This window comes from Peromyscus leucopus, chromosome 23 (assembly GCF_004664715.2).
Source record: "Peromyscus leucopus breed LL Stock chromosome 23, UCI_PerLeu_2.1, whole genome shotgun sequence".
Taxonomy (NCBI): domain Eukaryota; kingdom Metazoa; phylum Chordata; class Mammalia; order Rodentia; family Cricetidae; genus Peromyscus; species Peromyscus leucopus.
In genome coordinates, this window is record NC_051082.1 from 44,485,618 (window position 1) to 44,495,488 (window position 9,871).

The 9,871-nt window shown below is 46.0% G+C and overlaps 1 long non-coding RNA gene across 1 annotated transcript; it reads left to right on the forward strand.

Moving 5' to 3' along the window:
* The first annotated feature begins 1,949 nt into the window (after positions 1 to 1,949).
* LOC114707562 lies at positions 1,950 to 8,740 on the forward strand. Its single transcript, XR_003736670.2, has 2 exons — positions 1,950 to 2,279; positions 7,151 to 8,740. It is a non-coding gene; the product is annotated as an uncharacterized LOC114707562 (long non-coding RNA).
* Positions 8,741 to 9,871: the final 1,131 nt, after the last annotated feature.

The window sequence follows — 9,871 nt, forward strand, 5'->3', positions numbered from 1 at the left end:
TTGGCATGTATGTAAATCCAATTCTTGGGAGATGCACATCAGAGGATGAAGAGTTCAAGGTTGTTGTCCACTATAGGCCAGCCTACATTACGTGACACCCTATCTCAAAACATCTAACAGAGAAAGGCATCTCTGTTGAGTGGGGAGCTGCCAGTCAAGCAGCCCCTTACTGTGGACTAGATGTACTGTCCTCATAGCTGTTCTGATTCTGTCAACACTAAAGTGTCAACACTATAGTTCAAGGACACTCCATCAGCTGCAAACCACTACTACAGACATGGTCAAAGACCTGTGATAGACAAACAATCTCAACAGCCTGCTGTTGTTTAGAAAGCAGCACTCCTATCCAAGACAGGTCAGAGGAAACTCTAGATGACCCTGCAGCCATTTTCACCAGGGCTAGAGGATGCTACTCCCCTCCCCCAGTCTCCCAGAAGGCCTCTGGTACAAACTCAATCCTTCATTTGCATTATGGACTATGTCATGATTGCTATAACACTCTTGCAATACACACACTCTTAGATATATAAAGTAACCTGTTTGGCTAATCTTTTTCAGATTGTGTTTCATATAGCCCACGATGGCTCTAACCTGATTGTGTAGTTGATGACCTCCTCCCTAGTCTGTCTTTACCTCCCACATAGTCTGATTACAAACATGGATACCTCACTGGGGTTGGCTAATGTTTAGAGGCAGTAGGCTGCTACCATCCTTTTACCCATAATTTTGCAACATTAGGCCCATAAATCTTTTGCTGTAGTTAATCAGTATGGCAATCCTAAGGTGGTAATATGAAGAGTAGACTGTGGGTTAGTTTCAGGACCTAGAACCATAAAGTTATGAATCTCAAAATTTAGAGTTATAGCCCAGTCTAGCTCATATTTTATATTTGGGGATCCAGGTCAATTAGTGAACAGCATACCAGTGATTTCTCACCTACTCACCATTTCATTTTTCCCTTTTCTCCTCTCTCCTTCCCTCCCTCCCTTTTTTCTCAAACTGTAGCTCAAGCTCTCATCAAATGGGCTATATACCCAGAATGATCCACAACTCTTGACTCACTTGCTTTCAGTTCTAAGTACTGGGACTAATGACATGGACCACCATACCAGGCTCTCTACTCATGTTTGAATAAAAGAATCAAACCCAAGTGGTTCTTAAATATATATTACATGGATGTGTAGTGTTCAGGAGGGCATTCCGGACACAGTGCTTACTTTGGGGAAGAACAGAAAGACTGAAATTAGGCGTCATAGTCAAAGGGGGTTAGGCGCTCTGAAAGAGTCTTGCAAGGGCAGCAAGAGATGAGTCCTGAGTCCATAGCCGCCTGGTCTAATGGGACCCTTGGTTGCAGCCCCAAAACGACACCACTAAAATATTTCAGCCAGTTTTCGCCCATGTGGGACCAACTCATTCCTCCCTACCGGAAGTGGAAGGGGACGGAGCCGGCGGAAGTTCTAGCTCCACCAGTGCAAGAAGCCAATGCGGAACTTCCGCTCGGGGAGGGGATACTTCCGGTTACTGCGCCCAGCCCAACCCTACGGGTGCCGAGTAGGGAGCCAGAGCTCAGTGAGCCTGCAGACTGTGCCTGCATCCCGCGCGCGGTGGGCGTTACTAACCGACAACTCTTGCCTCTGGGAGCTCAGATACAGTGATGATTCGGGAATTGGGGACCCTCTTGCCCGATATTAACTAATCCCCTCGGACCCAGCCCCTGGTGATGGTGAAGGTACCGGGATGTGAATCTAGGTAGCTGCAGCTGTGGCTTTAGCTAAGGACCGCGCAAAGGCTGTTGGAGAATCTTTTACCAGCTCGCCTCAGTTTTTAAAAAAAAACAAACCAAGCCGGGTGGTGGCGGCGCACGCCTTTAATCCCAGCACTCCGGAGGCAGAACCAGGCTGATCTCTGTGAGTTCGAGGTCAGCCTGGGCTACAGAGTGAATTCCAGGAAAAGTGCAAAGCTACACAGAGAAACCCTGTCTCAAAAAACCAAAAAAGAAATCAACAACAACAACAAAAAATCCGGACCGGACCCACAGATTCGCTGCCTTGACAGTCGAGTAATATCGATCTGAAAAAAAGACAATTGGTGCACGTTAATTTGAACTAAATCTCCTAGGAGCCAAGACTAAAGGATCAGAGCTCACCAAAGGAGATCACGATACCGGGTACGAGTTCCTGAGAACCTGCTGTAAATATGCCAGCGTATTTAATGTCACCTGGAACCTGCAAGTTAGGTAACATCCAGATCTCCTTCCCAAATGAAGGACCATGGCACAGGTTAAGTAAAACTTCATCCTTATTCACCAGCGTGTGCGTGTGCGTGTGCGTGAATATAATAAAATTTTCTAAACCCTGACCAAAACAGACATTATTTGAGGACCCACTGTTATAATGGTACTAAAAGGATATGGTGGTGTTTTTTCCCCCACTCATTGATTTTTGAGACGAAGTCTGCTGGGAACAGGCGCTACACTTGTTCTGTTCCTGTCTTTGCCTTACCATGATGACACCATGCCCAGCCTCCTTTGTTTTTTTACAGACTGGATGCCCTTTAGCCCAGCTAGTCTTAAACTTGGTATGTAGCTCAGGTTGACCTTGAAATCCCTGATCTTTCATCCTGTTTAAGTGCTGGGAATACAGGGTTGTGCTGCCATGCCTGGCTAAGTTTTCATGTTAAAGCTTTGCTGGAAGCTTTGTGTAGTTACATGAAAATTTTTTTTCTTTTTTTTTTTTTTTAAACAACAAGCTTGTAATAATATGTCCTTCCCCTCTTGTACTGACATTAAGACCTCAAAGCTGAAAGGACAAAAACTGGAACAGCCCTCTCCTTCTAGCAGTTAACTGTGGAAATCACTTAGCAGACTCAAGGAATAGCAAGAGTCAGTTTCAGTGAGGATCCCTTAGTTATTCACCTTTGGGGAAACAAAGGCAAGCCAGGTGTGTTGGTAACACTCCTATAATCCCAGCACTGGGAGACTGAGGCAGAAGGATCACTGACTTAGAGGCCAGCCTGGACTATACTGTATTCTAGACCAGCCTGGGCTATAGAATGATACCTTGTATCAGAAAATCATAAAGAGGAAAAATATTTTTTAAAGAACCAGAATATAAGTGGTGGGGATGTAGCTCAGCAGTACATTGCTTGTCTAGGTTAGGCAGAGGCCCCGGGTTGGGGCCCCAGCATCACCAAATCAAAAGGAGGAGGGAAGAGCGAAAGTAGGTGTGCTCACCTGCCAAGTCAGGCCGAATGTGAGCTAACTGTCACTGTGTAGGTGAGGATCTACCTAGTGAGGGTTCTGATCCCGATGACATCATAAGCGTTGCTTGGTAGCAAGTAAACAAAATTTTTACTGGCCAGTCCTCATGCCAACATGATGCTTGAAATACAGTTTAACTTACTCATTCTTCCTGTGCCACAAATTACCCCTAAACAGTTATTTACTCAGAGTCTCTAAAAGTCCAAAAATCAGTATGATTTTTTTTCTTCCCTTAAAACAGAAATGAGAGAGACAAGATATGTACCATTATGTCTTTTGAACCCCACTCCCCGCCCCCTAGACAAGGTTTCTCTGTGTAACAGCTCTAGCTGTCCTGGGACTCGATCTGTAGACCAGGCTGGCCTCATACTCACAGAGATCCGCCTTCCTGTACCCTCCAAGTGCTGGGATTAAAATTGAGCACCACCACTGCCAGGCCTTTTTGAACCCATCTTAAAGTCACATAGTATTTACTTTGAGACAGGGATCACACAGAGCAAACTCAACAGAGAGGGACCTTGGCAATGGTGTGACAGCCAGAAATGACTATTGGTAGGAACCATCTTGAAGGCTAGCTACCCCGCCATTTCCCAGACTGACTTAAAAGCACACCCACTCCCTCTCTCTCAGGCCAGGCAGGGTTCACATCTCCAGTAATCTCCCTACCTTTGCCTCCCTAGTGCTGGGATTATAGGTGTGTTCCCCCATGCCCACCTTACCTGATCCTCTTAATTTTTGGAGGCCAGTTATCATGTAACCCAGCTGATATCATTGTTGCTGCGCAGTGCTCGGTGACCTCAAACTTGAGGAGGCAGTCCCTTGCTTTCACCTGCCGAGTGCATATATTACAGAGATGTGACATCTGCATGGCTAGGTACTTTTTAATTAGGCTTTGCCAAAAATCTGATACCTGATATTTTTGTAACCCTGTATTAAGACCAAAAAAAAAAAAAAAACAAACAAAAAAAAAAAAAAAAAAAAAAAAAAAACCAACAAAAACCCCTCCTAACAATGTCTTTGCCTCTTGAACTGACATTAAGACCTCAAAGCAGAAAGGATTGAAAGTTAACTGGAAATCAGCATGTAAGCTGTCTTAGCTGACTCAAGGAATAGCAAGAGTCAGTTTCAGTGAGGATCCCATAGTTATTCACCTTTTGGGGAAACAAAGGCAAGCTAGGTGTATTGGTATGCTCCTATAATCCCAGCACTGGGAGACTGAGGCAGAAGGATCACTGACTTAGAGACCAGCCTGGACTATACTGTATTCTAGACCAGCCTGGGCTATAGAATGATACCTTGTATCAGAAAATCATAAAGAGGAAAAAAATATTTTTTTAAAGAACCAGAATATAAGTGGTGGGGATGTAGCTCAGCAGTACATTGCTTGTCTTTGGAAGCCATCTTAAAGTCACATAGTACTCTCTGTGACAGGGATGACATAGATTAGTCTCACTGGAGTGAGAGGGAACTGGGCAAGAGTACAAAGGCCCAAAGTGGAGATGGCTAGGTACCATCCTGCAGGCTAGCTACCTCTATTTCTCAAACTCTGTCATAGATAATTACTAAATACCTACAAAGTATCCAGAACTATAAAGAAATGAAGGAATATGAAGCACAAAAACACTGGGTCTTGGTGGGGGGAAAAAAAAGAAGAAGAAAAAAAAAGAAGCTTGATTTCCTTAACATCAAGTAAGTACCCAGGAAACACCATGAAGTATATTCACACATGATTATATGTCTGAGCCACTATTTGCTATCTTGTATAACATACTTACACACCCAGGCATAGCAGTTAGCAACCGTATTTAAATATCTATGCAATCATGACAGTGATGGTAGCTAGCTCAGTTTTCTTTTGGCACTATTGACCTCTCATAATTTAGAGAGCTGACCTTGTGGTGCTAGTGGTTGAAGCCAGAGTCTCATGCATGCAGAGTCTCAAGTCCTGAACCACTCAGTCACATCTCTAACCTGAGAGGACTGACCTTAAGTCTACAGGGATGTAGACGGAAGGACCCATATTAGAGGGTACACTGTTGAGGATGTTAGAGGAGCCTGTAAACAATCCATAAATACAAACCTGTAGATATGCACAGATTACAGACCAGTGTCGCTTTAGAGCTTGTTGTTACTGTGCTGTGAAGGAAATCTACATTGTACATATGATCTGGGTGGAGAAGAACATTACCCAGCTCCAGTGGCCAAGTTACCTATTCACCTAGATTTCTATTCTTGTGGCACTCAGGACTTCATGGATGTTAGGCAAGCACTCTACTGAGCTATATCCACAGCTCTTCAATGTAGTTTTAATTCACATTTCTCTGATGGCTAATGATGCTGAAATTTTTCAAGTTTATTGGCTAACTATGTCTTTTTAGAACTGACTGATCATTTCATTACACATTCATTGATTGGGTTGTTTGAATTAATTGTATATACTGTAGCTCTAAATCCCAAGTCAGATGTGTAGTCAGCAAAGATTTTCTCCCCTTCTGCAAGCTGTCTTCATTCAGCTGGTGCTTTTGGTGTCTAGAAGCCATTCAGTTTTATGTAATCCTATTCATTGTTAGCAGTATTTCTGGGTGATTGAAGTTCTTTTCAAAAAGTCCTGGCCTGTGTGTATCCTACTTGATCGTTTCAGAGTTAGTCTTATATCAAGCTCTTTGGTCCACTTTGAGTGGGGACAAAAGATACAGATCTAGTTTCATTTGTCCACATGTGCAGAGCTGATTTTCCCAGCACTGTTGAAAGAAGCCATCTTTCCCCAGGGAATATTCGGATGTCTTTTTCAAAAATCAGGTGACTGATTATGTAGGCTTAAATCCAGATCTCTATTCTAGTTTGTTACCTACATGCTGTTTTGTTACTGTGCCTTAGCAAGCTACCTTAAATATGGCCATACCTCCAGAATTGCTCTCTTTGTTCAGTATTGTTTTGTTATGTAGGGTGATTTTATTTTTATTTATTTATTGACAGTCTCGTGTAGTCCATGCTAGCCTAGAACCTGCTGTGTAGGCAAGGATGACTTCAAGCTCTGCTTCTACCTCCTGAGTGCTATGATTCAGGACTGCACCGCCATATCTGGTTTAATGTGGCACCAGAGATTGAACCCCAGGTTTCCTGCATACTAGTAAAGCACACTACCAAGCTGCATCCCTGGCACTCTCTCATTTTTTGAGACAGGGTCTCATAGTGTAGGCAAAGCTAGCCTGAGATCCCTTCTTAGCCGCAACTAGTCTTGAACTCAACAGTCCTCACGCTCCAGCCTCCAAAGCGCTACCACATTTCACTCTAAAAAATTTTAGAGATTATATCCCATTATATTGCTCAGGCTAGTTTCAAATCTCTGAGCCCAAGTGATTCTCCTGCCTCAGCCTTCTGAGTAGCTGGGACTACATGGCGCCTCCCCTGGCTGTTCTATAATTGAAGGGACAGCTTGAAAGCAGCCGCCTCAGTTAGGCTGGTCCACCATGCTTGCTTCTCCACCTCTTTTTTATGGTGTTTCTGCATACTGGTTAATTGCAGGCAGGGGGCCTGGTGGTGGTGTTATTTGAAACAGAGTCTTAATCCATAGCTCAGGGTGGATCAAACTTGAAATTCTAGCTTGATGTTGTACCTGAAGCCTGAAATCCCAGCACTTGGAAGGCTGAGGTAGAAGGAGTTCATTATAGTTGAAGTCACAGCCTATGGCTTACATAGTAACTTCTGTCCAGTCTGGCTAAGGCTATGAGGCATTCCCTCAAAAAAACAACAGACAAACAAACAAAAGGACAGACAAATGAATGAACTCACAGTCTTCTTGACTCAGCTTTCCACATGCTAGTGTTACAGGCAGACACTAAACGACATGGCTAGCTAACTTTTATTAACACCCCCCCCCCTTTTTTTTAGGTGTCCTTGGATGGCCTGGAACTCACCACATGGAACAGCTCGGTTTTGGACTCATTGGCAGTTATATTGCCTCAGCTTCCAGAGTGATGGGATTATAGGCATGTGCCACCATACACAGCTCTGTTCTGTATTTTGAGACAGGGTCTCACTTTCTGACCCAGCCGAGTTACAGCAAGCCTCTTGCTCTGGCCTCCAGAGTGCTGAGTTTTCAGGTGTATATGGCCACATCCAACTTACTTTTCTGTATCTTAGGATGTTTTGGCATTTCCTAAAGCTTGAAGGCTTCGGGGAGACTTGTGCTTTTAGGGTAGGTCATTGTTTGGGGCCACAGAAAAAAAACGCTCTCTACCAGGGGCGTGGCTGTCCTGAACAAACCAACCAATCCTGAGTCTGGATTCCCAACCACTTCCTGATTTAAGTCTCACACTCCAGCTTTTCTCTTCCCCTAACTCACCCAGGGCCAGCTATCGGGCAGCCAGGCACCACTCTTGTACCCAGAGCCACTGAACGATCCCGGTGTGCCAGTGCTGAGTGGCTGGTTGTGCCCAGGTGGGCCTTTTCCTCAGAAATGCCAGCCAGGACTCTACCTCAGACTTCCCCCACACTCCGCTTTCGTGCTGTAAGAGCCCGGGTTACTCTGCAACTTCCCACGTAGCCTGCTGACCTTGTGATCCTCCTGCGGCAGGCTCCTGAGTGCTGAGCTTGTGTGTGCACGTCTGCACACTGAGCATCCTCCCATCAACTTGTGTTCTGCTCCTTAGCACAAACTTGGTACTTCCCTCGGCCCTGCCTCGCCATGGACCACACCCCTCTCTGGGTGAGATCTGTGATCATCTTCCTTCCAAGTTGCCTTCTGATCCCCTCCTGGGCTTGTAAGATCTTTACCAACCCACTTTCAACATCTGCATCTTTAAGAAGGACAGGTGTATAGGAAAGGGGCTGTGGGGGCCTAGGATAGATGATAAGCCAAATGTCTTAACTCACCTTGAGAAATAGATGGAAGAAACTCGGAGACTATTAGGAATTCTCCTCTTTCCACGGAGATCTTGTTTGGGGGCCGGCAGCAGACTTGACCATAAGAGTCAGAGGTCCTGGGACCTGATGACTTGGTCACTACCTGTCACACCAATACGCTTCCTAGAGACAAAGATGAGGGATTGTTGTTAAGAAAGGATACTGGGGACCAGAAGATGGCTCAGTGGATAAATCCTGATAACCCAAATTCTACCCCCAAGTCCCACATGTTAGAAGAGAAAGTTGACTCCTCTGAGTTGTCCTCTGATCGTCGCATGGGCACTGAGGCCTGCATGTCTACATATGTAAGACAACTGAATGTGATGTAGCATTTAAAGAAGGTCATAGGACTGAGGAACGAACGCAGCTGGCAGAGGGCTACCCCACTGTGCAGGAAGCTGTGGGTTCCCTCTGCTGAACTACGCAAAGGGCGGCCAGTAGCTCAGTACTGTACTCCTGCACTCCTGAAGGCTGGGTAGCTGGATCCGGAGTTACTGTCTTCTCTGGGGACATCGTGAATTCTCTGCTATCCTGCAAGGCTACCCGAGATCATGAAATGCCATTAAAGGCTCTTCCTCAGAATTTCTGCTCATTCTCATTCTTTTTAATTTGTCTGTGTTGTATGTGTAAACGGGGCAACACGTGACTTGGTGCATGTTGTTCGGGCCACAGGGACCCCTGGGCATCGGATCTTGTCTTTTACCTTTTCTTGAGGCAAAGTGTCTTGCCCTCCTTTGCCTATGCCAGGCTGCCTGCCCTCTCACCAGAGAGGAGCTGGGAGTGCTGCTGTAAACTGTCCTGCGTGCTGGGATCAGAGGCCCACTGACCGCCACATGCTGGATCTGGTCCCCATTATCTTCTGCCGCTTCATCCAGTCCAGGACTTCCCATTGACCCTGCCTGCCAAGAAGCGACTCCTCTCCGTGTGAGATCTGTGACTGTGTAACCATCTCCCTTCCAAGTCTGCTTCAGGTCCTCTCTTGGGATTCTGAAGGCTTTTGCCATCCCACCTCCAACATCTGCATCCTTAGTTCACACTGCAGGTGTCAAGGAAAGGGGCTGGGTGGGGCATAGGACAGAGAACAAGCCAGGTATCTAATTCACCTCAAGAAATAGAGGGAAGAGACTTGGGACTTCTCTCTGGGGGGAGATCCTAATGGTGCAAGATAATGAAGGGAAATGGCCACTAAGGTCAGAGGTCCGCTGACAAGACACAGCTCAGCTCCTAGAAGCAAAGGTTCAGCATTGTTCTTAGAAGAGATGGGAGGGCTGGGGGTCTAGCTCAGGCTACAATACTCATCTAGTCTGTCTAAAGCCGTGAATTGACACTTAACATCAGCCAAATAAACTAAGCACGGTTGCCCATGCCTGTAATCCCAGCTCTTGGGGAAGTGGAGGCAGGAGGAGCAGGGCGTCCTTGTTACTGTTCTGATCCTGCCCTTTGGCGCCACCCTATGCCCTGACGAAAAAGCTTACTCTTAAGGAAAAACTCTGCCGATTTCCCTCTCTTCAATTCCGCTTTCCACCCTGGAGGTGAGCACCTCTGGAACCCCTCGCCCCCCCCATCTCTCTCCCCTCTCTCTTACCCCCACCAAATAAAACGCTTCACCGCGTGCCATCAGCATGGCATCTCTGTCTCTCACCTGCCGTGGGGCACCTTGGCTCTACCCGCCCCAGCCCTCAGACCAGGACCTCTGGCCAGCATGTG